Here is a 22426-nt window from a genome sequence, read left to right as displayed (position 1 = left end):
TCTTTATTGTGCTTTACAGAATAGTCTCTTAAATAGCACTGGCCTGAATTTAGAGTAACTGACATCCCAGTCTGCCCAGAGATTGGCCAGGATGTGAAACTTACAGTGCTAAAACCAGAAAAGTCCTGGGCAAATTGGACAAGTCAGTCACCCTATCTAAATTCTACTTTTTCTTGTAAGACTGTGAACTTTGATATATTTTATTTATTTATGTTTTGGTAATAGTTTATTGAGTTATAATTCATAAAGCAAACACAACCATTTAAAGTGTAGAATTCAGTGGTTTGTAATAATTCACAGAATTGTGCAGCCATCAATACAATGAAGTATCCATATAATTGAATGTATTATTTGGCAATCAAAAGGACTGGAGATGATATACATATAACATGGATGATGGATGACTCTTGAGAACATTATGCTAAATGAGAGAAGCCATTCTTGAAACAACAACATATTGTGTGATGGACATGAATCGCACAGTACAGACTAATTTATAGGCCCAGAACTCAGACTAGTGGTTGCCTAGGACCAGGGGGTTTAGGGAAATCGCAGTTGGCCACTCTTGGGTGTGGGTTTCTCTTTGGAGTGATGAACATGGGTTCTGATTTATTTTCATTTTCATTTGTCTAGTATATATTGTCCCATCCTTTTACTTTTTAATTTGTTTATATCTCATAATTTCAAGGTCTATATCTCTTATTTATAAGAGGATAGAATTTGTTTTGTTAGAGAATCTGAATGTTTTAAATAGGTAAGTTAAGCCCATGACATTTATTGATGTGGCTGTTACATTTGTCCTCTGTTCTGTCCTATTGTTTTATGTTATATTTATAAGTATATAAATCCTTTATACAAATGGTCTTTCATAATTCTGTTTTATTTTTTATTTTTTCAAGTGTTTTGGGGTAGTTAGGGGGATGAAGTACTCAGGAGAGTTTGTGAGTTTGTCCAGATTGCCTCCTTTATGTCAATACTTTCATGTAATATCTCTAGAATCCTCCTTTGGCAATTGACTATTGGTTTGCTATTAAGAATAATACTGAAATTTGCTAGTAATCTCTTCACTACCTTCTATCCCAGGAATTGATTGAAAACCATATCCTTTTACTCTTAGGTAATAACTATAAGCCAATCATAAGCTTCATCTGCTTTTCTTATGCTCCCTCCCTTTTTAAAAGTAGATGCACTTTTCCTACAATTTTGGAACATAGAGTTGTTATGGCCTGGACTTTCTCCCTTACAGCCATCATTCATACTTAGTTCTACAGGTAGCTATGTATTTATCGCTCACCACCAGGCCCTATGTCAATGTCTGTCCAGTCAATTTCATTCTCTGGCAGTTTACTCAGTAAAGGCTCCTGGGAGCAGTATTTCCTGAGTTCCTGCTTGTTGATAGCAGTTTGTCTGCAGTCTATACTGGAAAGTAAGTTTGGCTGTATTAATAATATATGGCTCTTATTTTCTTTTCTTGAGTGTCTTAAACATGTCACTCCATTGTCTCCTGCTATAAAGCATTGCTGTCTTTTTTTTTAAAGTGACTTAGTCCTTTTACCTGGGAGCCCAGAATATACTTTTGAGAATGTTTCAGTATTGGTCATTTAGACCTTTTTTCTTGGGTATATGGTGTTCCTTTTCAGTATGTGGTTTCAAATTTTATTTTTAATTTTAGAGAAGCTGCTGTTTTTATTATTTCTGCCCATTGCTTGGTTTTCTTCTTTATGAACTCTTTTTGTATATGTTATTTTATACATATATTCATATTTGTTGTTTTTTTACCTGTCTTCTATTTCTGCTACTTTGTTTCTAAGTTTTTTTGATCCCTTTGCTCATTTGTTTGAGTGTTTACCATTTCACTTCTTGCACCTTTACCTCAAGGCATTTTCTGCTGTCTTCATTAACTCGTGTTCTTTCCAGTTTCATATTTATTTCTTACATGCATTTTTGTTGTATTTCTTATTCTTTCTGAGTTCTATAGCTTTATACTAAGTTGTTCTTTTACAGTTCTCTGTTTTTCCTTCATCTCCTCATCATTATCTTAATGCTTCTAGTACATTTTGAAGTTTTAGGCTACAGTGTTCATCTTCTTGGCGTGTATTTTTATGCTGTGTTTTCATTGCCAATCGAGATATTATTGTCCTCCCCAGCCTCCTTTTTCTTTATTCATAAATCTATATGAGACTCAGACTCCATCTTTTCCTGGAACCTGTTTTTATGTGAAATTAGTTGTCCTTAACTTTTGGGAGGAAAAGTGGGTTAGGTTGGATTTTCTGGCTTCATGGTTCTGGAGCACTCTTCTTTGGTTTCCTAATATGGCCTCTCCTTTCGGAGAGTTCCTTACTTCTCACACTTCTATCTGTCTCCTCTTTCTTTTGCCCTATCATCTCTGTCCAGCTTAACCTGGCTTCTGTTTCTAGCAGTTTCCCATTCTTGTGGGATTTTGCCCTAGAATGGAAATCAACCAGATCCTTTAAGGAATTCATTGAGCTCAGGCTATTTCAGCCCCTTCAGACTCAGTGGGGGCTTCTGCACTCTACTACATCGGGGAGCGTTCGGAATCCCAGCTGCTACGGTGACTGTCCCGAATCCCTCTGCCTGCTTTCTGCTGCACATCTGGGGGAGGTTGGCTCTTTGCTTGCTTTCAGGGCCATCAGAGAATCCGTTTCACCCCTCTGCCTCTCCGCTCACAAATTCTAATACCATGCCAATCTCAAAGTGACAGTGTGTCATTCACATCTGCTCACAATTTGAGGTTTGGAGGATATCTTGATAACTCATTAAAAAAAAAACCCAAACAGAATTTGACAGTGGGTATTTGGTTTTCATATCCTAGCTTCCTACTGATTGGGGATTTAGGGAGGTACAAAAACAGTATATCAATGTTGTCTTCCCAGAATTTGCTATATTGCCTTTTGGAGTAATCCTTAAAGGACTCATTTACAAGGATATCCAACAAGTGCGATGGCCACCTCCTCATGAATAATCACCAAATCTGTGTTAAAGGTCTCAGCCTCATTTGTTACTGATTCTGCCACATGAGACCTCTATAACTTTTAGAAACATGCACAATTAATTTTATTTGAGGTTGTTTTAGACAAGTGTCTTACTCAAACACTAATTCATTATTGAAAATAAACTCCTAAGAGAATCTGTGATGACGAAGAGATAGGTAGATTTCCTCTTGGGGGGGAGATCTCACTGGGAGGGAAAAGAATCACCTGCACGCAGTGTAGTCACTGGACATGAGGCTGAGAAGTCAGACCGCGGCTAGGACACAGAAGGACACAAAAGAATGTCAGCCCACATGGTAGCTCAAATAGGTTGCTCCAACAGCCATCGGTTCTGAAGCTGCTCAGAGAAGCAAAAGCATGGGGAGGGTGGGGTGTCTGACACATTCTTCATGGGGAAGGGGTTTGAATGCTCTTAGAAGTATATTCGGGTAGAGAGGATATTGCAGCTGCCTATGTGCATTTGAGGTGGATGGATGGAGAGGGATTCCTGGCAATTAGAGGGTCTTTCCAAGCACAGGTCTAGTCCTGGCTGGCTGCAGAAGTAGCATTTCCAACCTTTTTCCTGCTTACCAACCTAAATATATTCTGTTAAACAAAACACTATGATGCAGCAGACAGTTTTTGTGAGCTGTAGGCAGAGGACTCTCTGTTGCCCTGGAAATGCACATTTCTCTAACTCCTTTTCCTGCGAATGTCAGGTGTGAATCATACCTCGAGAGTCCAGCCAGATAAGTTGTCAAAGGCTAGGATTCCACTAATCTAGAAATACACACCCATAACCCAGCTACAACCCACCCTTATCTGGTCCAGTCCCTGCAGTTCACACACATACACACACACACTCCTAGTTCCCAAAGGATTGATGAGAGATACAGACATTACTAATGATCAGGAGACCTAGTTACATGCACATTACACAGCAAAACTTCCAAACAGTCTCTTGAATCACCTTTATGTTGCCACAGGTTCCCTACAGTAATTGTCATGTGATCCCACCACCACTTCCCCATTCAGCTCTCTCCCTACCCTTTTTGGTTGCCTTCCCTCCCAGGTGTGTTTTCCCCACAGGCGTCACCATTCTCTAGCTTTTGAGAAGACATTTAACTTTCCCACAACCTGGCCTCTCCATTTTGCTTCCTCTCCCAACATCGCTGATCAACAAATGCAAGGCTGTCCTCTGCAGTCCATTCTCCTTTTAAGGAAGAGTGGAAGGGAAGGTTGTAAACAGCACTCAATTCCCCAGTTTGTTTTGTGGCTCAATCCTGGAGTTCCTGTAGAATTAAGAGTTTGCTTCTATTTGCTTACTATTTCTTCCTTATTAGGCAGTCAGAACATGTGATAAAATATATTCTGCAGTTGCTACCAATATGGTTGGTTTTCAACTGGGCGAAAAGCAGGGGGAAAAGCATGCCACCAATTGCTGTCATTGCAACCTTGATATTGTAACCAGATGGTTGTGGGAACAGAGGGTGCCCAGAGACACAAACATCAGAAATGTCACAGTACCCATACTTGGGATTACAGCTCTGAGATGTGAAGCCACTTTTCTGGGTGTGTGGCTCACTAACCTATACAAAGAACAGAGTAGATGCGCCACAGTTTATGATGGGAACAAATCTGTGTGTGGGGGTGGGGGGGCTGTGTGTGTGCGCTTGTGTGCAAGAGTGCATATGTGCTAGAGGGGATGGTGAGAGGTGGATCCGTTTGAACAGGCATTTGGAAACAAAGCACCATATAGAAATGATGTGGGTCAAAACTTAAGGGTGAGACAGAATGGCCTGATTCCAGAAGAGGAGCATTTATTAAGACACATTCAACTATGTCTAGAATTAAATTCTCGCAACAATCCATTATCATTCCTTTTGTGCAGATGACTGAAATAAGGCTCAGAGATATTAGATAATCTGGCCAACATTATAAAACTGGTAAGACTTCTGACTCTTTAAATCCAGGCTCCATCCACTCTCCAGCCTGCTTCCAGAGTGGCCCCCATCCACTGGCAGCTTTGTATTTCAATAAAGGAACACAGCTGGAGATGAAGAGGGGGCAGACATTGACACTCGCTGCCCCTCAGTTCTCTCCCTAACCAGTGGTCTGCCATGCTTCTTGTCACAGAGCTGGTAGGTCTCAGGCTAGCCACCACGGCTCAGCCCAACCAGTTGGAAGAGGCGAGCAAGAGGCCAGCACGCACTTTCTGGCCAGCCCTGCAGCCCAGTCCTCGTCTGTCCTCCTAATGCGAGGATCCCGGCCCTCCATTCTCCCCCCACCGGCCTCGCCGCGGAGGACAGAAGCACAGCTGGAAAAATAGATAGGTCTTTCTAACCCTCTCATGCGTGTGCTGTGGGGCCAGGTAGCTCTATAAATATGGTAATGGCTTCTCAAGCATGCCCGGACTGGAAATGAGACTGAGAGGCTGGGAAAAGGCTGTTCCCACTGATAACTGCCACGGCAGCCCTGCTAGAGGAGCCGGTGCATCCCAGCTTCAGTCTCAAACTAACCCCCACCCCACTGAGTAGATCCCCCGTCCTCCCCCACCCTCCCGCCTTATTAATCGCCTATACCCACCTGTTGCCTGATTACACTTACGACATCCACAGAGGAAAGAAAGCAAGCAGCAGCTCGTGTTTCCTCTATTACCAGGCAGCCCAGCAACAACACAGTTACACTGATGCATACAATGGGGAACCAGCTTGACACTTCCCTGCCTTGTCCCTACTGAGAAAAACGACAGCTACAAGGAAAAGCCAAATGCCTGCTCAGCCTATCCAGCCACATGCTCACAGATGCTGTGCCCGTAACCAGCCTTTCCTGGAGGGCAGACAGGGCTGCCACCCCACCACCAAGGCTCTATGGAAAATGGTGACTGAGGTCCTACAGGAACTTCAGACAAAGCTCTTAACACCACTCTAGACCCTTCTGTTTCTGCCAGATGAAAATGATGATGCTTATTTCAGGTTGTCAGATGATTTTGAAGTCCTCTTTAAGGCTTAGTTGAGGCCGCTGCTCCCTCCATACCCACCCTGCTCTTTCTTGCTAATGTGACTGTTCCCTCTGTCAAGCAGCAGCTAGAACCACTGGGTTTGCATTGCTGCAACAAAGGGATAGTACAGCAGAAGAGAAAAGGCTTTGAGTATCAAAAGCGTACGGCCAGAAGGTACCCAAGGATGGGGGATTGCATGCTGGGTTTCTTAGCCTTCTCTGTGCCATGTGATGTCTATGGATACCTCTGAATAATGTTTTTACATGCATAAACCATATGGCAGAATAATTTTTCAACATGAAATCATGACTCTCCGACAAATATAAAATGAATGGGTTTTAACTCACTAGCGAATGAACAAATCAGGACGATGTTACAAACAGTGCTTTGAGAGCAGAAATATATAGGCAATTAGAAATGTTAAAATAAATGTGTTAATATATGCAGAGGTTGCTTATAACTTGGAAGGCAGAGAGGTCGTGGAGGGAGCAAGAGTCACTTGGGCCTCCACAGGACAAATTTCGCTTCCATGGGCAGGACTTATTTCCATTACTCTCAGTTTTCCTTAACTTTCAGAGATGCAGAATAGCCCGAAGGCAAGGAAAGGTAAAACTATGACAGAATCAGATAGCTGGAGTCTGCCCTAAACGTTGTCTAACCTTCTATGGGAAACTAGTACCCATTTTTTGCCATTTCAATTTCCTTTTAAACAATCTTTTCCCAGCTAATGAAATAGATATAAACACAGAGGAAGTCACTCATATGGAAATACACCCCCTTAAAATGGTTCAAAAATTTTTGACATAGTAATATATGTATTTATTGATGTATAATTAACATGATATTATAATGACTACTATTTTGAAGATGTCATGCACATCAACTATATTTTAAGATATCTGCAATGACTATAGTGTGATATGAAAATAGCCATCGTATCTATATTTTTACAAAGCCACAGGTATTGTTAAAATCAATGTGATTCGTTGCCTATATTCATAAGGAAAGGAAGTGATACATTTCAGTTGGAAATTAGTAAAACTAAAGATGTATTTTTTTTCCCTATCCAAGTTCATGGACCTTAGAATTCTATTAGACCCTATATTAAGAATCTCTGAATTCGATTTTTTTAAAAAATCCCCCGTCCCTCCTTCTATTGAGATCCAAAATGATGACTGAAATTGGAGGATGAGAATAGATGAGAATTGAAACAAATAAAGCCACTTACACAGTATTGGTGTATCTGAGGCAGGTATCCTTGGCTCTGTCTTCCCTGGGGGTAACCTATGAATTAGAGAAACCCATCAGAGGTTTAGGGAATCTGCGAATAGAGAGTCAACATGCTCCGTTTCCAGGGTAGAAGCTGAGAAGGTTATAAGACCCCAGAGTCTGGGCAGAGAGTACTGAGGCAGTCTCCTGAAGTTACCCAAAAGTCAAGACAATGTTTCCTGCGTGTGGTGACCTAGAGGGGGTGGGAAGAGATGGTCCGTGGTCCACTCAGGGAGGTCTGTGTTGCAGATGATGGGGGAACTCAGCAGTTACCTGATATGCTCATGCCAGGGGCCAAAAAAGAAGCAAGAGTGATTTTTCCAAACCCCACATACATGGTACGCCTAAATCCTGTGTACATCCCCCAGAGCTTAGACCCAACTCCAGAGAAAGGGAGAATCCACCCACATCACTGGTGAGTGAAAGCCTGCCATATAGTAGAAGGGTGGCGTAAAATAGAAATTGCTTTCAGTTATGGAAGGAAAAAAATAGAAGTCCTGTATCTTGCACAACCATGACAAGGTAAAAGTTCTGAAATGTCCTAAATTAAGTGGCATAAGGATAAGGGCCTGAGAATGAGGGAAAGAGATACAGGAAGGTCATCAGTCAATAGCACCAGGTTGCAGCTAACCAGGAACTCCACGTTCCTGAATGAAGTAATTTCAACAAGCAGCTAGAAGGGCCCCAGGATCACCGCACCCCTCTTGTGGAAGGCCTTCATCAACAACCTAGCCTTCTCTATGGAGCAGCCGCCTATCCCAGGACTTGCCCTTGCCTTGACTCAGCCTGCCTTTCTTATCTGTAGCCAATATGAATTTAAAGAGCTTTCTTTCCTTGAGGCCCCTCATGAATGTGCTGCTTCCTGAGGCTGGTGAACACGCTGTTTCTGTTAGCTGGTCTTGCTGCTGGTGAAGCAGCCATTTCCTGTCCAAGGACTCAGTCCTTATTCTGACTGTACCAGTAAAAGCTTAGCAAACCCTTTTATTTCAGAGATCGCTCCATCTTTGGAGTTTTTTTGATTTGGTCACCTACTTGCCTCTTACTTATTCATCCGGGAAAAATATCCCAAATCTAACTCTTTCTCCCACCCCATGCTCACATCTCACCAAGTTCAATTCCTTCCCCTGGGATTAAAGCTTCTCCTCCCACCACCCCACCTGATCTCCCAGTCTCATCTCTCACCACCATCCCGCCAACTCCTTACCCATCCTTAAAGCTCCTCCCTGAGGCTTTGCTCTGGCTCGGATGCTCCCTTTTCCCAGCACCCCCGCTACCTGTTCAGTCCTATTGACCCTTCACGGCCACACTCTCCCAGCGTAAATGAGTTTTCTGTGAAGACTTTCAGAAGGTGAAGACCTTCTCCCAGGTTATTTGTGATATTGTGACTTACAACAAGAAGTGTATATATTGGATCTTTGTCCCTTTTCCGGCACTGAGCTCCTAAAGCCTTCAGAATGTCCTCTGTGACAAGAACAATAAAGGGGTCTTTTGTTGTGTGAAGGACGTGACTTCCAGAGAGCATCTGAGGATAGGGGTGGAGGCTGGTTGCCAGTGGAGCCGACCGAGTGATCAGAGGTGGGAACTTTCCATACCTGCCCCATCAAATGCTCCCCCCATACTCACCCAATTGGCAGAAAACCACAGGAAGCAAGGAAAAAGGCAGGAAGGATTCCTTTACACATTTCAGAGGAGGCATGGCCCTACTGATACTTGATTTTGGACGTCTAGCCCCCCCAAAATGTGAGAGAAAATAAAAATGTCTATTGTTCCTAGCCATCCACTGGGTACCTTCATCAGGAGCAGCCCAAGCAAATTCATACAGAGGCTTCAGAGAGGAAGTGACATTTGAATGAATTCTGAATTTCCAACCAGAAATGGGATTTATTCATCCAACAGATATGGACCAGAAGGATTTTTTTCTTTTTTTTCTAGTATTTGTAAGTCTGCATATTTCAAAGACAGTCTGATGTCCAGCTTCCCTTTGTGAAAAAACAAAATTCAACTGGGTAAACGTAGCGCTTTCATTGGCTTTGTTAAACGACTCATGATTCGGGCAGCTTCCCATGTAGCAAATAGATGTTCTGAGGAACTTTACAAAACGGGCAGTGTTTTATAGGAAGGAGAGCAGGCCCAGGGAGTTCTTAGCAAAAGAAAGGAAAGGATTGTTTCAGGCCAGGACATCTTTTTGGGTGTAAGGGAAAGCAGGGTTAGCAGGGTTTTTATCAGGCAGATTGTGTGAATAATATTGATCAGGAAATTTCAGATTGACTGTTAAAAGTCACATTCCTGGGGCAGGTTGAAACTGTAATTAAGTCTTGGTTTGCTGTGGTGGGGGGAGGTGTGGCAAATGACTCCACTGGGGGCTTTTTCTTTCTTTCTTAATCTTGAAAGACAAAAAGAGTCATATGCCATCATGGACTAGAGTTAAGAGGAGGCTGCCCCTGCAGAGGAACTGTGTGCTCTTAAGTTGCTGCATTTCCGAGAGCTCTCTCACCCGGCCTTCTTCCCTCAGCATTGCCTGTCTGGTGTCATGACATAATAAATGCATGAACAGAGTTTAAGATTTTAGCGAGAAGGGAGTTCAGAGAAGAAGCCTCTACCAATCTGCCCTGGAGTCCCAGCGCGTGGCACTGATTGTCACCTGTTCACCAGAGTCCTGCCCACTTGCCTGTGTGAGCAGTGATGAGGGGATGAAACCTGCCCCGCTATCTTTAATTAAATCACCACTCTTCAGACAGTCCCTTGGTCTGAACCTATTACCATACCCTGCGTCATTTACACTTGCTGCTGAATTCCGATGTGATGGATCTCAAGTCCCCTATGTGTTCCACAATTTGCTCTTTTAGTGGAAACGTTTACATTTTTATGGCCTGATCTGTTCCTACCATTTTCCATCCAGCAGGATGTCAAGGTCCTGTACTGCACTCAGGGAAGGAAACCAGTCCAGACTGCAACCCCTTCAGGACAAAGCTCAGGTCAAACCCAAAGCGTTCAAGAAACCTTCCAGGACAGTACAATGTGCGTTTCCAGTACATTGTGAATATCCCCACTCATCAGGGGAACCAAGTCAGAAAGACCTGGATCTGAATTTCAGCTTCACCTACCTATTAGCTGTTTGGGCAAATTTCTTGACCTCTTTAAATCTTATTTCTAGTATGGGCATAAAAGTAGTCTGTCACACAGGGTTCTCATTAATGATTAAATGAGATAAACATATATAAGATGCTTAGCACATTGCCTGACATGTGATAAGCACACTTTAAACTGGCTGTTGTTACTGTAATTGTTATTGTTATCAGTTTCATTGCTGTTTTTATTGTTGCTGTTATTATTATAACAATAATGCTCCATTATAATGCTGCAAATAGGGTCCAAAAAAATTCCATTGCATAAAAGGTGGGATCACAGTATTGCATCATTTAAGAAAAACTAGAGTAAGGCTACTATAGAGAAGGGGAAGATTGACTGTCATATTATATCTGAATTCATGTCATCATGATATGTGGTTTTTATAGGGTTCTCTGCAGTGCATTTACTTGTGGAAAAACTAGACCTGTTCAGCATCAGTTGGAGTTGCAAGATATGACAGAGGAGCCTTCCCTGGCCAGAGGGCATTTGGAGAACTCCAGAGCTGTACACAGGGCTACGTGCAATGAGTAGCCGAAGTTCATGAAAAGAATCAAGCAGGATGGAGTATAGAGGCAGTGATAGACATACTTCATTTGGCAAGCTACCTCTGGCTGATGGGATACAAAGGGAGAGGATCTCTGAATAATAAAATAATCAGAATTACTATAATTATTATAATATATATATAATTATATTATCATGCTATTTATAATATTCTAAAAAATAATCAGATTGACAGATACCTTCACTCAGGGAATTTGGGTAGTCCATGCTCTCATTAAGTTGGAAAGCAAACAAAGCAGGTTTGGTGTTTGGTTTTTTTTTCATTTTCTTCTGGTTCCACCAGAGGATGGCAATTAATCTGTGCAAAAGATGAGGCCATGTGAATATCATGAAAAGTCTTAAATATGAGCAGAGCAAACTGATACAAGGTACAGTCAGTCATCTGTCTTGCATGGCTATAGACCATGTAATCTCCCTCAGGAATAACTTGTTTCTTGTCACACCTCTGACCAACAAGCTTCAAGGGTTCCCTGTTACTGAAAGAGCAATGGCTAAATTCCTACGATGGCTGCCTGCTGCCCAGATATGGGGAAGACAAGTGTATTAGAAGACAAGGCAGTTGCCAACAGAAGCTAACTGGTTCCCCCTGTGTCAGTGAAAAACACCCCCTCTAGCCAGGCACCAGGTTCAACAACCTGAGCATTATCCATGATTCATCTCTTTGCTTCTTTTTATACATGCATTCCACCAAATAATCAATTAATCACTAAGCTCTTATCAATGTAACTCCTAAACAGATCTTGAACTTGTCCACTGTCTATTCCCTCTACTACTACCATTGTCCAGGTCTGAATGATACCCGAGCACAGTTTGATGCCCAAGGTTTTCTCATTTCTCCCCCTAAATCCATCCTTCATAGTCATTTCCAATGTAAAAAAAAACCTCTGATTTGTGCATGTGTGTGTGCGGAGGGAACATGGAGGGGATTCAGCAGCCATAGGAAAGAAGGCTTGGCTTGAGAAGAGGCGGCTAATACCAACAGCTGGCACTGTACTGAGTGACTGTTCTGTATCAGGGGCTGCGCTAAGTGCTCTCCATGCATCATCTCACTGAGTTCTCTACAAGTCCCGCGAGGTAGAAAGATGGGGCTTGGAGGGTGTGGTAAATTAAAGATGGCAAATTAAACATTTTTGGCACAACTCCCATTGAGAATGGAGTCACATCACCTTCTTCCTGAATCTGGACTGTTTCAGTAACTTGCTCGACCAGAGCAATGCAGCAGAAGCCGTGTCCTGGGAACCCCTGCGGCTGGCTCATAAGGGACTCCCTTGGCATACCCTCTCTCTAGAAGCCTGGAGGAACTGTGCCCAGGAAGTGGCCATGCTCTGGGGGCCTGCACCATGGGTAGAGGGCCTGGGGCAGGGAGGCCATGTGGAGGTGGACATGAGCTGGGGGGCAGGGGCGCTCCCGGCATGTCAGTGAAGATGCCATCTGAGAAACTGCCCAGCTGAGCCGAGTTCTTGATCCTCTTAATGGTGGTCAAAGTGAAATGGTTATTGCAAACCACTGCACTATAAGATCTATATTTATGCCACAACTGATAAACCTGAACAGAGAGATCAACTCACTTGATCAAAGTCATAGAGTAGATGTTGGAACCAGGTCTCCAATCCTAGTGTTATGACCCCAGGGTCTGGCCTCTTAACCAAGGGGCTGGATTATTTCTCTACACAGAGATGTTGGTTAATACATCTGAGAAAGTCAAATGCTTCCAGAGAACAAGTCACTGGTGCCCAAAAATGAGGAAGAGAGAAGGGGAAGTGGATCAACCTTTATCAAGGAGTTTCTGTGTACACTGCTATGCTAGAAATATTTTTTCTGATTTAATTCTCAGAAAAATCTGTAAAGCAGGCACCATTACCTCCATTTCTTTACAAAGAAGAGCATGTTTCAGGATAACATCAAAGCCCAACAATCACAATGTCAGATTTGGGTTTTAAACTCAGGTCAGGGTCCAGAGCCACTGTGACCCTTGTGCTTGGTGACCTTCTAACTGAGTGGATTCTGGGAGCAGCGCTGGATTCCCCAGAAGGGAGACATCAGTGCCCACAAAGGCAGCCTTCAGCTCCAGGTAGGCCTGGAGCAAGCTCAGGCCAGGAGTGATTTATTCCACTTCTACATCAGAAGACAAAAACTTTTAATTAAAAGAAGAGAGAAAAAAACTGCCAGAGACTGAGCAGGGTGTCCACTCCATCTGACAGTTTCAATTTTCACTTACAGCTTATTTTTGCCAATTGATATCCTTCCCTTGCCTGCTGCAGAGAACCACTGGCTTCCATAAATCACCTTCCAAAGTCACAGGTGAAGGCCATGTTAACCCCTGCTTTGATGGAAGCTTCTGTGGCAACAACGGTACCAGGTGGGTTTCATTGGTCACTACCCATCTATCAGCATTGATGCCCGGTGTTTGCATCTATGATCCCACCTAATTCCCACGAAACTCTATGAGGTAGGGATTATTAGGAACTCTAATTTAAAGATGATTGAATGGAGTCTTGGAAAGTCAGCCTGACTTGCTTAAGAAATGAAGGCAAAAAAAAAAAATTTTGTTAACCTCTGCTCCAAACTCTTATATCACAGATAAGCCACTCTCATGTGCACACACCTATTGTTCCAAGCTTTGCACTTTCCCACCCCACCTTTTTTAAATTGGAGATGCACAACAATCCTATAAATTATGTGTGTGAATATTGTTACCCTCATTTTATAAAGACTGAAAAGAAATTAATTCAGAATCATTCAGCCCATCAAAGGACAATAACAGCTAACATTTGTGTCATGCTTACTACAAGCTAGGCATCGTTTAACTACTTAAAAGATACTACTCAATCTACACAATGTAACGTAATAATTATAAGTTTTATTATTATGCATCTCCATTTAAAGATGATGGAATTGATACACAGAAGATTGACATCACTAAAATGACACAACTACTAAATGAAAGTTCAGAAACAAGGTGCATTTCTCCTGCCTCCTAGAGTGTTTTTCCACTGTGCCCCCTACATCTTCTCACACATCTGTCCTTTTATTAAACAAATGGAATAATGCCGGTGGGTTATTAGGTTGAGGGGCTTGAGGTTTTAACATTGAAGCCTGGGGATACTGGGAAGTTTAATTAAACCAAGTACATATTTGAGCAGAGATTAAGGTACAGAACTTAATGAAGCACTCACTTTCAGAGACAACACTTGTGTGACCCTGATTATGACAGTGAACTCCCCCTTACATTTTTGGACCACCCTCACCCCACCCTCCACCCTCAGGAGCCCTACTCCCTTCCCCTTAGTTCTGGCTTTGGAGCCAATTTGCTCTGGTCTCACAAGAGTCATAAAAGATGTTTTGTGGGGGCTATAATGGGAGACATTAAATATATCAATTTATCATTTATTAGCACCAAAAGCATGCACAACACTATGGGGGGCTCTAGGGAGGAAGCTTTGGCCCTTCAGTGCTCATTAATTGATCGTGTCTACTTTCCCCAGCACTACTGACTCAGAGAGAAAGCGGGTCCTTCACTAGAGGCAGAAGAGGCGGAGGCGCTCTGCGGAATCACCCACCGACGAGCCTATGTGAGTGTGACAGTGGAGGTGTGCATGAAGACCCCTGGAGCACAGAGCCGAGCCCACCTCCGTTCCTGAGTGTGGGGAAGAGGAGGGCGGTTGGGGCAGGGGACTGCACCGTGTGAGGGTTCTTTGATTGCAAACATCAGAAATCAGTTCTAGCTGACTCCATAGGAAAATAAAAAGCAAACAAACCAATGAAAATTATTAGAAGGCTATGGGGATGATCCCTGGTCTTGAAAAGGAACAAAGGCTGCCCCAGGGACCTAGTGAGAAGAAACAAAAGGACAATCTCTTCAGGACCCTGAGAGAGAACTTAGCTCTAGCCATTTATCCAGCTGCTGCCATTCCAAAGAAGACCCAGGTATCCAGGGAGTGTCTGAACAGCCTAGCGGGCCAGGGCACCCCCTCCGGCTGCAAGAGAGCACACAAGATGGGGCAGGGGAGTTTCAAAAGGGGAAACCAGGCACCCCAGGATGAGAAGAGATGCTGGGCAGGCAGAAATGCCAGCCATTCAGGAAGAAGGAAGATGAGGGGGAGGGGGAGAAGAAAACAGCCACTGCATTCATTTCCTAGGACTGCTGTTACAAACTACCACAAACAGGTGGCTTAAAACAACAGGAATACATTCAACCATAGTTTTGGAGGCTAGACTACTGAAGCCGAGGTGCTGGCCAACCCGTGCTCCCTCCCTTGAATTCTTCCAAGCTTCTGGTGGTTGCCAGCAATTCTTGGTGTCCCTGAACTTCCCTGCATCGCACCAGTCTATTTCTGCCTCCACCGTCACACAGGATTTCCTCCCTGTGAGCGTCTCCTCTCTTCTCTCTCCTTATAAGGACACAGGCCCATTGGATTAAAGACCCACTCTAATCCAGCACAATCCCATTTGAGCTTGATTACATCTGCAAAGAACCCATTTCTAAATAAGGTGACATTCACAGGTCCTGGTGGACTAGGACTTCACCATATCTTTTTGAGGGACACATTCAAGCCACAGCAGCAACCAAGTAGAGAGACAAGACTGGTAGAACTTCAAAGCACTGCAGGGAGCAAAATGCTCAGAAAGCAGCCAGACAGTTTATGTGTGTCCAGAGACAGGTATCAAGGGATAAAGATGGGGAGACGAGGCAGCCAGAAGCCAGGTTGTAAAGCATGGTTGGGGCCCCACTGAGGGAATTTAGACTTCATGATGTTTGCAGCAGGGAGCTTACTTTTTTTAATTTAATTATGGAAGTGGTATAATCTAATCTGTGTTGAGAGTCATTCCTCTGGCTGCACTATGGGGATGGATGGGAGGGAGCCTAGCAAAGGGAGGGAGATAACTTGGTGGTCAGAAGTCCAGGTGAGCAATAATACAGGTCTAATCTGATCTAAGTGTGGGCTAAAGGTGCAGTTCCTCCCGCGTTCCCTTAAAGTGGCTTCTGATCAGACCCTGACATGAAGATGAGGACATCCCAGAGGAAGAGGTTCCAGAAGCCTGGAAGCAGGCCCCTCTCCCCGCAGGACCTGAAGGACCTCCAATTAATCCCTCTAGCTCCTCTCCTTAAAATGCCCTTCACAACTCCCCACGTGTCCTTGTTAACATGCGTCCCTCTTCCATCTCTGACCTATCAACCTGATTTTCTAGACTTTCTTGTGTCTGCTCACATGAACCTTAAAATACCTTAAAAATAACCTGCACTGTCCTTCCCATAATCTATCCTCTCCGGCCAGCCATTCAGCCTCTTCCTCTCGGTGGTTCCACTCCACAGCTTTTTGAAATGTACTTGGGAAAAATGGCTGTCACAAAGCAGGATGAGCCAAGAGGAAGGAGCCCCAGATGTGCACATCCAAGCAGCTTTTCTTCCATTCACCCAGATGGGTGTCTGACTGAGCTCAGGTCAAGAATCAGTCTTCAGTGGCTGAAGGCTGCAGAGTGGGAGAAAGGCAGATAATGGCAGAGATCTTGAAAATATCAAAGGTTTTTGTCAAATCAGAGAACTGAAAAGCGCTTAGCAGTTGGAGGGAACATTCTTCGTTTTATGTAGGAAAAAACTGGGGCTTGGAAAGATGTGTAAGTGAGACTCGGGTGACCAAGCACTGTGCTTTGCTGCATTTGGAGGGCTAGTCCCCTGTTTCCTGACACCCTCTCGAGATCTAGGTGCATTTGTCTCACCACTCAGTGCTGCAGCCACCCTGTACTTCTCTCAGTTCCTGAAGCACACCCTGCTTTCTCTCTGACCCTTCCTAGCTCATCATCCTTGGTCTAGCTGCTTGCCATCCTTCCATATCTCAGCTCTCAGGTTGGAGGCGACATCCTCCAAGAAACCCTCTTGCACCCACCAGCCAGGAGGATCTCCCCCTCTTCTAGGTGGTCCAGGTCTGCCCCCTCCTACCTCCTTCCATAAACACTCTCAGTACCAGTGTAAATCCTGCATCATCATGCTACCTGGGTTAGGATACAAAGACGCAGCAGGAGATGTCTGTGCTAGGCCTCTGCCATTTCCATGCCCAGCCTGTGAGAGCAGAACCCAGAGATTGCCAGTCCCACAGGATACCAAGCATCCCAGGAAAATGCCTACTGACAACAAATTTTAGAGGCTTCTAGGAGCTCCATTCCTGCACCTTCCCTTTGGTGTCTTCCCTTGAATCTTTGCTCCTCTCCTACTGCTGTGTCACTGGCCTCCAGACAAGGAGGCGAGTGATCTCATGGAGTAAAAGGCTCCAAACTACAAGGATCTTGGAGATTATTTCGCCCCTTCCCCTCAGGTGCCTCCTGGGAGACTGAGGCATGCAGAGTGGAAAGGACATTCTCTCTCTAAGAAGCTGGCCAAGTTAGGACCACATCTGGAATTTCCTGACTCCAATTTGGGTGGCCTTTCCAACAATAGTTGTTTCTTATATAGCTAGGGGAGGGAATTCAGAACAATTGGTTCAGTTGTCTCATTTTCTAGATGGGAAATGGCAGTCCAGGAAGAAGAAAAGACTAGCCCCAAATCACAAAACATGGCCTTGCCTTAGTTATTTGTGTTCATATGCTTCCCTTCTAAGCCTGGAAATGCCATAAAAATAGGGTCCTTGGTGGATTCATCTTCATACCTAGGAAATGACTGGCACAGAGAAACTGCTCACTACATAATAGTTAAGTGGTTGATGGATCTAAGAACAAATGAATAAATGCATAGATGAATGAATAAATGGATGAATGAGTGAATAAATAAACTCATCTAACTTAACGTTTTGGTCCCTATGGGGAAGAAAACCCTAGGAAAGATAGGCTTGAAGCTATCATCACTCACGAATATCAGAGTTCAAATCTGTTTCAACTGTTTCCCTAAGCAACTGACTTGACGTAGAGAGAACAAGCAATTCACATCAACGTGGAGAGCTGCTAGGTGGGAGGAAAAGCTTAGACCTGCTAGGCTGGGACTGCCACACGGATAACATGTTTGCATTTCTCTCCAGGTTAGAAAGTTCTCTTCAGACCCATTATCTCATTAATCCTCAAGTCAGCCCAGCCCGCCTCCTGGGTGAGAAGACTGAGGGTCACAGAAAAGAGCTAGGTCAGAGCCACTCAGACCCCCCCGTGCAGAGTCAGGCTTGGAATCCAGGTCCTCCCACCCTCCCCTCTGTTGGGTGGTGTTGGAGACGGTGCTGAGGGCTAGCACGGGTCCTGAGGGTACCTCATGTACCATTCAACCAAAATCAGCTTGTGATTTTTTCCAGAAAGGAATCTGAAAACAGCTGGTGTTATCATGCCGAAACCCCATGGGCTCAGGAAGGATTCAACTACAGCTCCTCGGACTGAGCTCATTTCTCACCCTGTCTCGTTAGGAGTGGTCATCAGCGCCTGCAGCCGGAGCCTATCATCCGCTCACACCTCCCGCTCACAGGTGACAGCCCCGCTGGCCGCTCCATCCCGCGCCCGATGTCAATTTCTCGCAGACAAACAGTGGGGCTTTTTCTAAGAAACGAAACATGTGCTGTTTGTTCAACCAATATTTACTGAGCACCCTGCTGCATGCATCCCTGTGTGCTAGGTGCTTTGGGGAAGAGAATGAACAGTCCTATAATGTGCTAAGTATGACATTAGATACTTCTTGCACATTATCCTATTATTATCATTACTGTTGCTGCTAATGTTGTTATTATTTAAGGCTACCTTGAATTGAGCATTAATGGCCATACCAAATTTTTATCAGGCACTTTGCAGTTCTTAGGTAATGATGATAATGATTATACTCCCACCCTCCAAAGCTCATGCCCACCCAGAATCTCAGAATTTGATCTCATTTGGAAATAGGGTCTTTGTATCTGTAATCAAGTTAAGATGAGGTCATACTGGATTAGGGTGAGCCCAGACTCACTCAGTGGCACCCTCGTAACAAGAGAGAAATGTGGACACATATGCAGAGAAGACAATGCCGCACGAAGGCGAAGACACAAAAGGAGAACATCCTATGGAGACAGGCAGAGGATGAAGGGACGCATCTATGAGCCAAAGGACAGCAAGGACTGCCGGCAACCACCAGAAGCTGGCAGAAGCGAGAAAGGATTCTTCCCAGAGCCTCTGAAGGGAACATGGCCATGTGATCACCTTGACTTTGGACTTCCGGCCTCCAGAACTACGAAAGAACCAATTCCTGTTTTTTAAGCCACCTAGTTTGTAGTAACCAGTTACAGCAGCCCTAGGCGATGTATATAATGACGTTAGTTACTCTTTCTTCACGACTTTCTGTGGACAGGACTATATGAGAATTTCACATGATTATCTCCTTTAATTCTCACATTCGATCTAAAAGGTAGTTATGCCGACCCCCTTTTGTGGATGAGGAAAGAACACACTCAGAGAAGTGGATCGGCTTGCCTAACACTCCCAGATGACTGAATTTTCTGCACCAGGCAGTCTAAACGGTGTTTGCCTTAAGCCCAACCCTGGACACCTATCCAAACAGAACTCCCAGCTCAGCTCTTCATGAACGAGCAGAGAGATTCAGGTACAATCTGACAGGTACAAATTGGGCAGGTCTTAGAATCCCAGCAATGTGACCTTGAACAAGTTGTTTAAGCTCTCTAGGACCTCAATTCCCTGATCTACAAAATGGTGAAAATAGCATCTATCTTACAGTATTACTGCATCTATCTTACAGTATTACTGTAATGACTAATGAGATAGCATGACGTTTATGGAACATAATGTAATATATAGCAGTTGTTATTATTTATATTATTATTCAACCTCAAATGAATGTGCTCTTACCCATTTTGTCTTTGTGATGTCCCAGTTTTTCTCCTTGATACCCACTGTTTCATCTTATGAGATGCCTTTGCCCCTCATCTCTGCATATGATCCAACCCTACCTATGACCCAAGGCCAAGTTCAAGAGCCGACTTGTCCAGGGACCCTCCCGAATCTCTCCTGGAAAGGCCTTTCCCTCGTCTTTCAAGTCAGGGCCATTTACAAGCACTTTCCTTAAATGGCCCTGCCCTTCCTGTCTTAGGTTATTCCCTTGATCTAGGTAATGGCTGGAGATTTGTCTTTACATTTTAAGTAAGATGTCCTTGAACTACTCAATTTCCCAGCATGGAGAAGTCTCATAGACTCAGTCTGGGGTACCCCTCCGACACAGCCCCTGCACACAGGTACATTCTCTCTATGTCTTTCTCCTTGCTGACTTTGACTTTTCTTTGTTTTTCTCATGGCTTTGTGCAAGATCCATTCCCCTCCAGAAGGCAAGGGGCAGATCGCATATGGCACATCATTCTGCCCATCATCCTCCATCCCCATATCGCCTCTTCCTCAAGCCTTTCTGCAGCTCCGAACACTTAGTCTCTATGTCAAGCAGACTTACCAAGTATTTCCTCAAATAATAGTAGTTGCATGCTCAGAGGAAATCTGTCAGTCACTAAGACTTATTTACAAATTTATCACCATTTACTATGTTCTGAGCACCATTGCAAATATTTTACATGGATTAACTAGTTCTAGCTTCATAATAGCCATATATATCTGTTACTGTTCTTTTTTACAGTTGGGAAAACTAATGTGCCCGCCACATTTAAGGCTTGTGAGAATGCAGTGAGATAATGCAGATAGAGTTTACAGGTAAACCTTGCCGTCAGGCAAACAGCAAGCATTAGCTGCATATCTTGGAAGGTGATAAGCAACTTGGAAGGAGAAGTACACTATGAAATACCACCCAAAGCTGCCTTAAAATTAAATGGTAACTTGATTACGGTGACGGTTGACAACTCTGGAAATTTACTACAAATTATTGAATTATACACTCAAAATGGGTAAATTTTATAGCATGTAAATTGTATCTTAATAGAGCTGTTAAAAACAATAGGATGGAGAGAATAAAGGGAGAAAGTGGCATTCAAGTTGCTATGAGCCAGGCCATTTTATTGACAAGGGTCAACAGGCACAAACCTGAAGCCTGTGAGATTTAGAGTCCATGATTGCTGGGGAGGTTGGTGGTGGGGAGGGGATATGAGGTTCAAAATACACACAAATGTGATGTGTATCATCAACATCGTTACTGAATTAAATTTCTCTAAAATGTAAATACGTCAGTTATGTCAATGTAGCTCCACCTTAAGTCTTCAGGAAACATATTTAATGCAGAGTGTGAAGCTATTTGATATGGTTTCCCAAAGTAAGACTGTCCAGGGTCTATAAAACCTTAAAATGCCCTTAGTTTTGAACACTGGCCCTGTCCCCATATCCATGAATTCCTCAGGCTTAGTGCAGAGGTCAGCAAACTTTTTCTGTAAACGTCCAGATTGTAAACACATTGGGCTTTGTAGGCCATTGGGTCTTGATTGCAACTATTCAACTCTGCCATTGTAGCCTGAAAGCAGCCATAGAGAATATGTCAGTGAAAGGGTGTGGCTCTACTCCAATAAAATTACTTAGGAAAATAAGCATCTGGCCAGATTTGGCCCACGGGTTGCAGTTTGCTGACCCCTGGCTTAGCGGTGGAGACGTTATGCAGGCTTCCAGAAATTGGAGGTCTGGTTTCATGACTAACATATCCCATGAATTTAGCCAAATCACCTCTTTGGACTTGGTTCTCTTAATTCTGGTGCTATCAGGAAGTAAGGGGAGGTTATTGTACATCAGTGCATTTCCTTAGAAACCCAGAAAATTCCAAATCGTCAGGCTTCAGAGACAGAACAAGGCAGCTGGGGGGCTGGCTACCTCACTTACTCTCTTTTTTGCTCCATCTCCGTCCTCTCCTGCCCCCAACATGTCCTCTTTTGTCTGGGCCACAGCGCATGAGGCTGCCCCTGCCACAGTGTCAGGGGCCTTTCCAGCGCCAGAACCCCACTGGGCCACCTCTCCTTGAATCAGAGCCTGGACCACAGGTCTCCGTGGAGCCTAAGGCCCCATTGCCCTCCATTCAAGGGTCTGCATTGTTTATTCCAGTCTTTCTTTCATTGGATTTGGAGAAAGAACAAAGGACGAGATTTAGTCCAAGACACAGATGTTTAAGAAATCATCGCTAAGTCTTTCTGGGTTGTGTTGTCCCATAGGCCAACAGGCCCTAAGGCCAAGCAGAGAAAATATGGGAATCTAGCAAGATGAAGGGGCTGCTGTTATCAGGTTGTGCTCTCTCTCACATAAACTTCCTAAGCTTTAGTTTCTTCACCTATAAAATGGGGATAATAATTGCTTCTGTAAGTGAGTATGCGAAAGAGGAGAAAGCAGCATTATAATCAACCCTGGGAGACACAGTAGAGTAGACCCTCACTACATAGCTGCTGCTTTTACTGCTATAAAGATAACGCTGTCTGTCCTGTTTGGGTGCTGTAATTTTTATCAATTTGAAGCAATTTCATTAAACATGCATTGAGCGTTGACTACGTACCTGAAATGTCTCTGAGAAGCGTTCAGTCCTGGACACGTGTCTGAGTTCTGTAACTGG

The 22426-nt window shown here is 43.9% G+C and overlaps 1 long non-coding RNA gene across 5 annotated transcripts in view; it reads left to right on the top strand.

Moving 5' to 3' along the window:
* LOC108408118 (uncharacterized) overlaps window positions 1-19625 on the top strand; it is a 32177-nt gene extending 12552 nt beyond the window's left edge. For all 5 annotated transcript variants that reach the window (XR_001855922.3, XR_005062361.2, XR_001855919.3 and 2 more), the window contains 3 exons: window positions 13174-13312; window positions 14439-14525; window positions 18222-19625. This is a non-coding gene — a long non-coding RNA (uncharacterized lncRNA). The remainder of the gene's footprint in view (window positions 1-13173; window positions 13313-14438; window positions 14526-18221) is intronic.
* Window positions 19626-22426: the final 2801 nt, after the last annotated feature.

This window comes from Manis javanica, chromosome 2 (assembly GCF_040802235.1).
Source record: "Manis javanica isolate MJ-LG chromosome 2, MJ_LKY, whole genome shotgun sequence".
NCBI classification, from domain to species: Eukaryota; Metazoa; Chordata; class Mammalia; order Pholidota; family Manidae; genus Manis; species Manis javanica.
The sequence above is the reverse complement of the archived record's forward strand: the minus strand, read 5'-3'. Positions and strand labels throughout refer to the sequence as shown.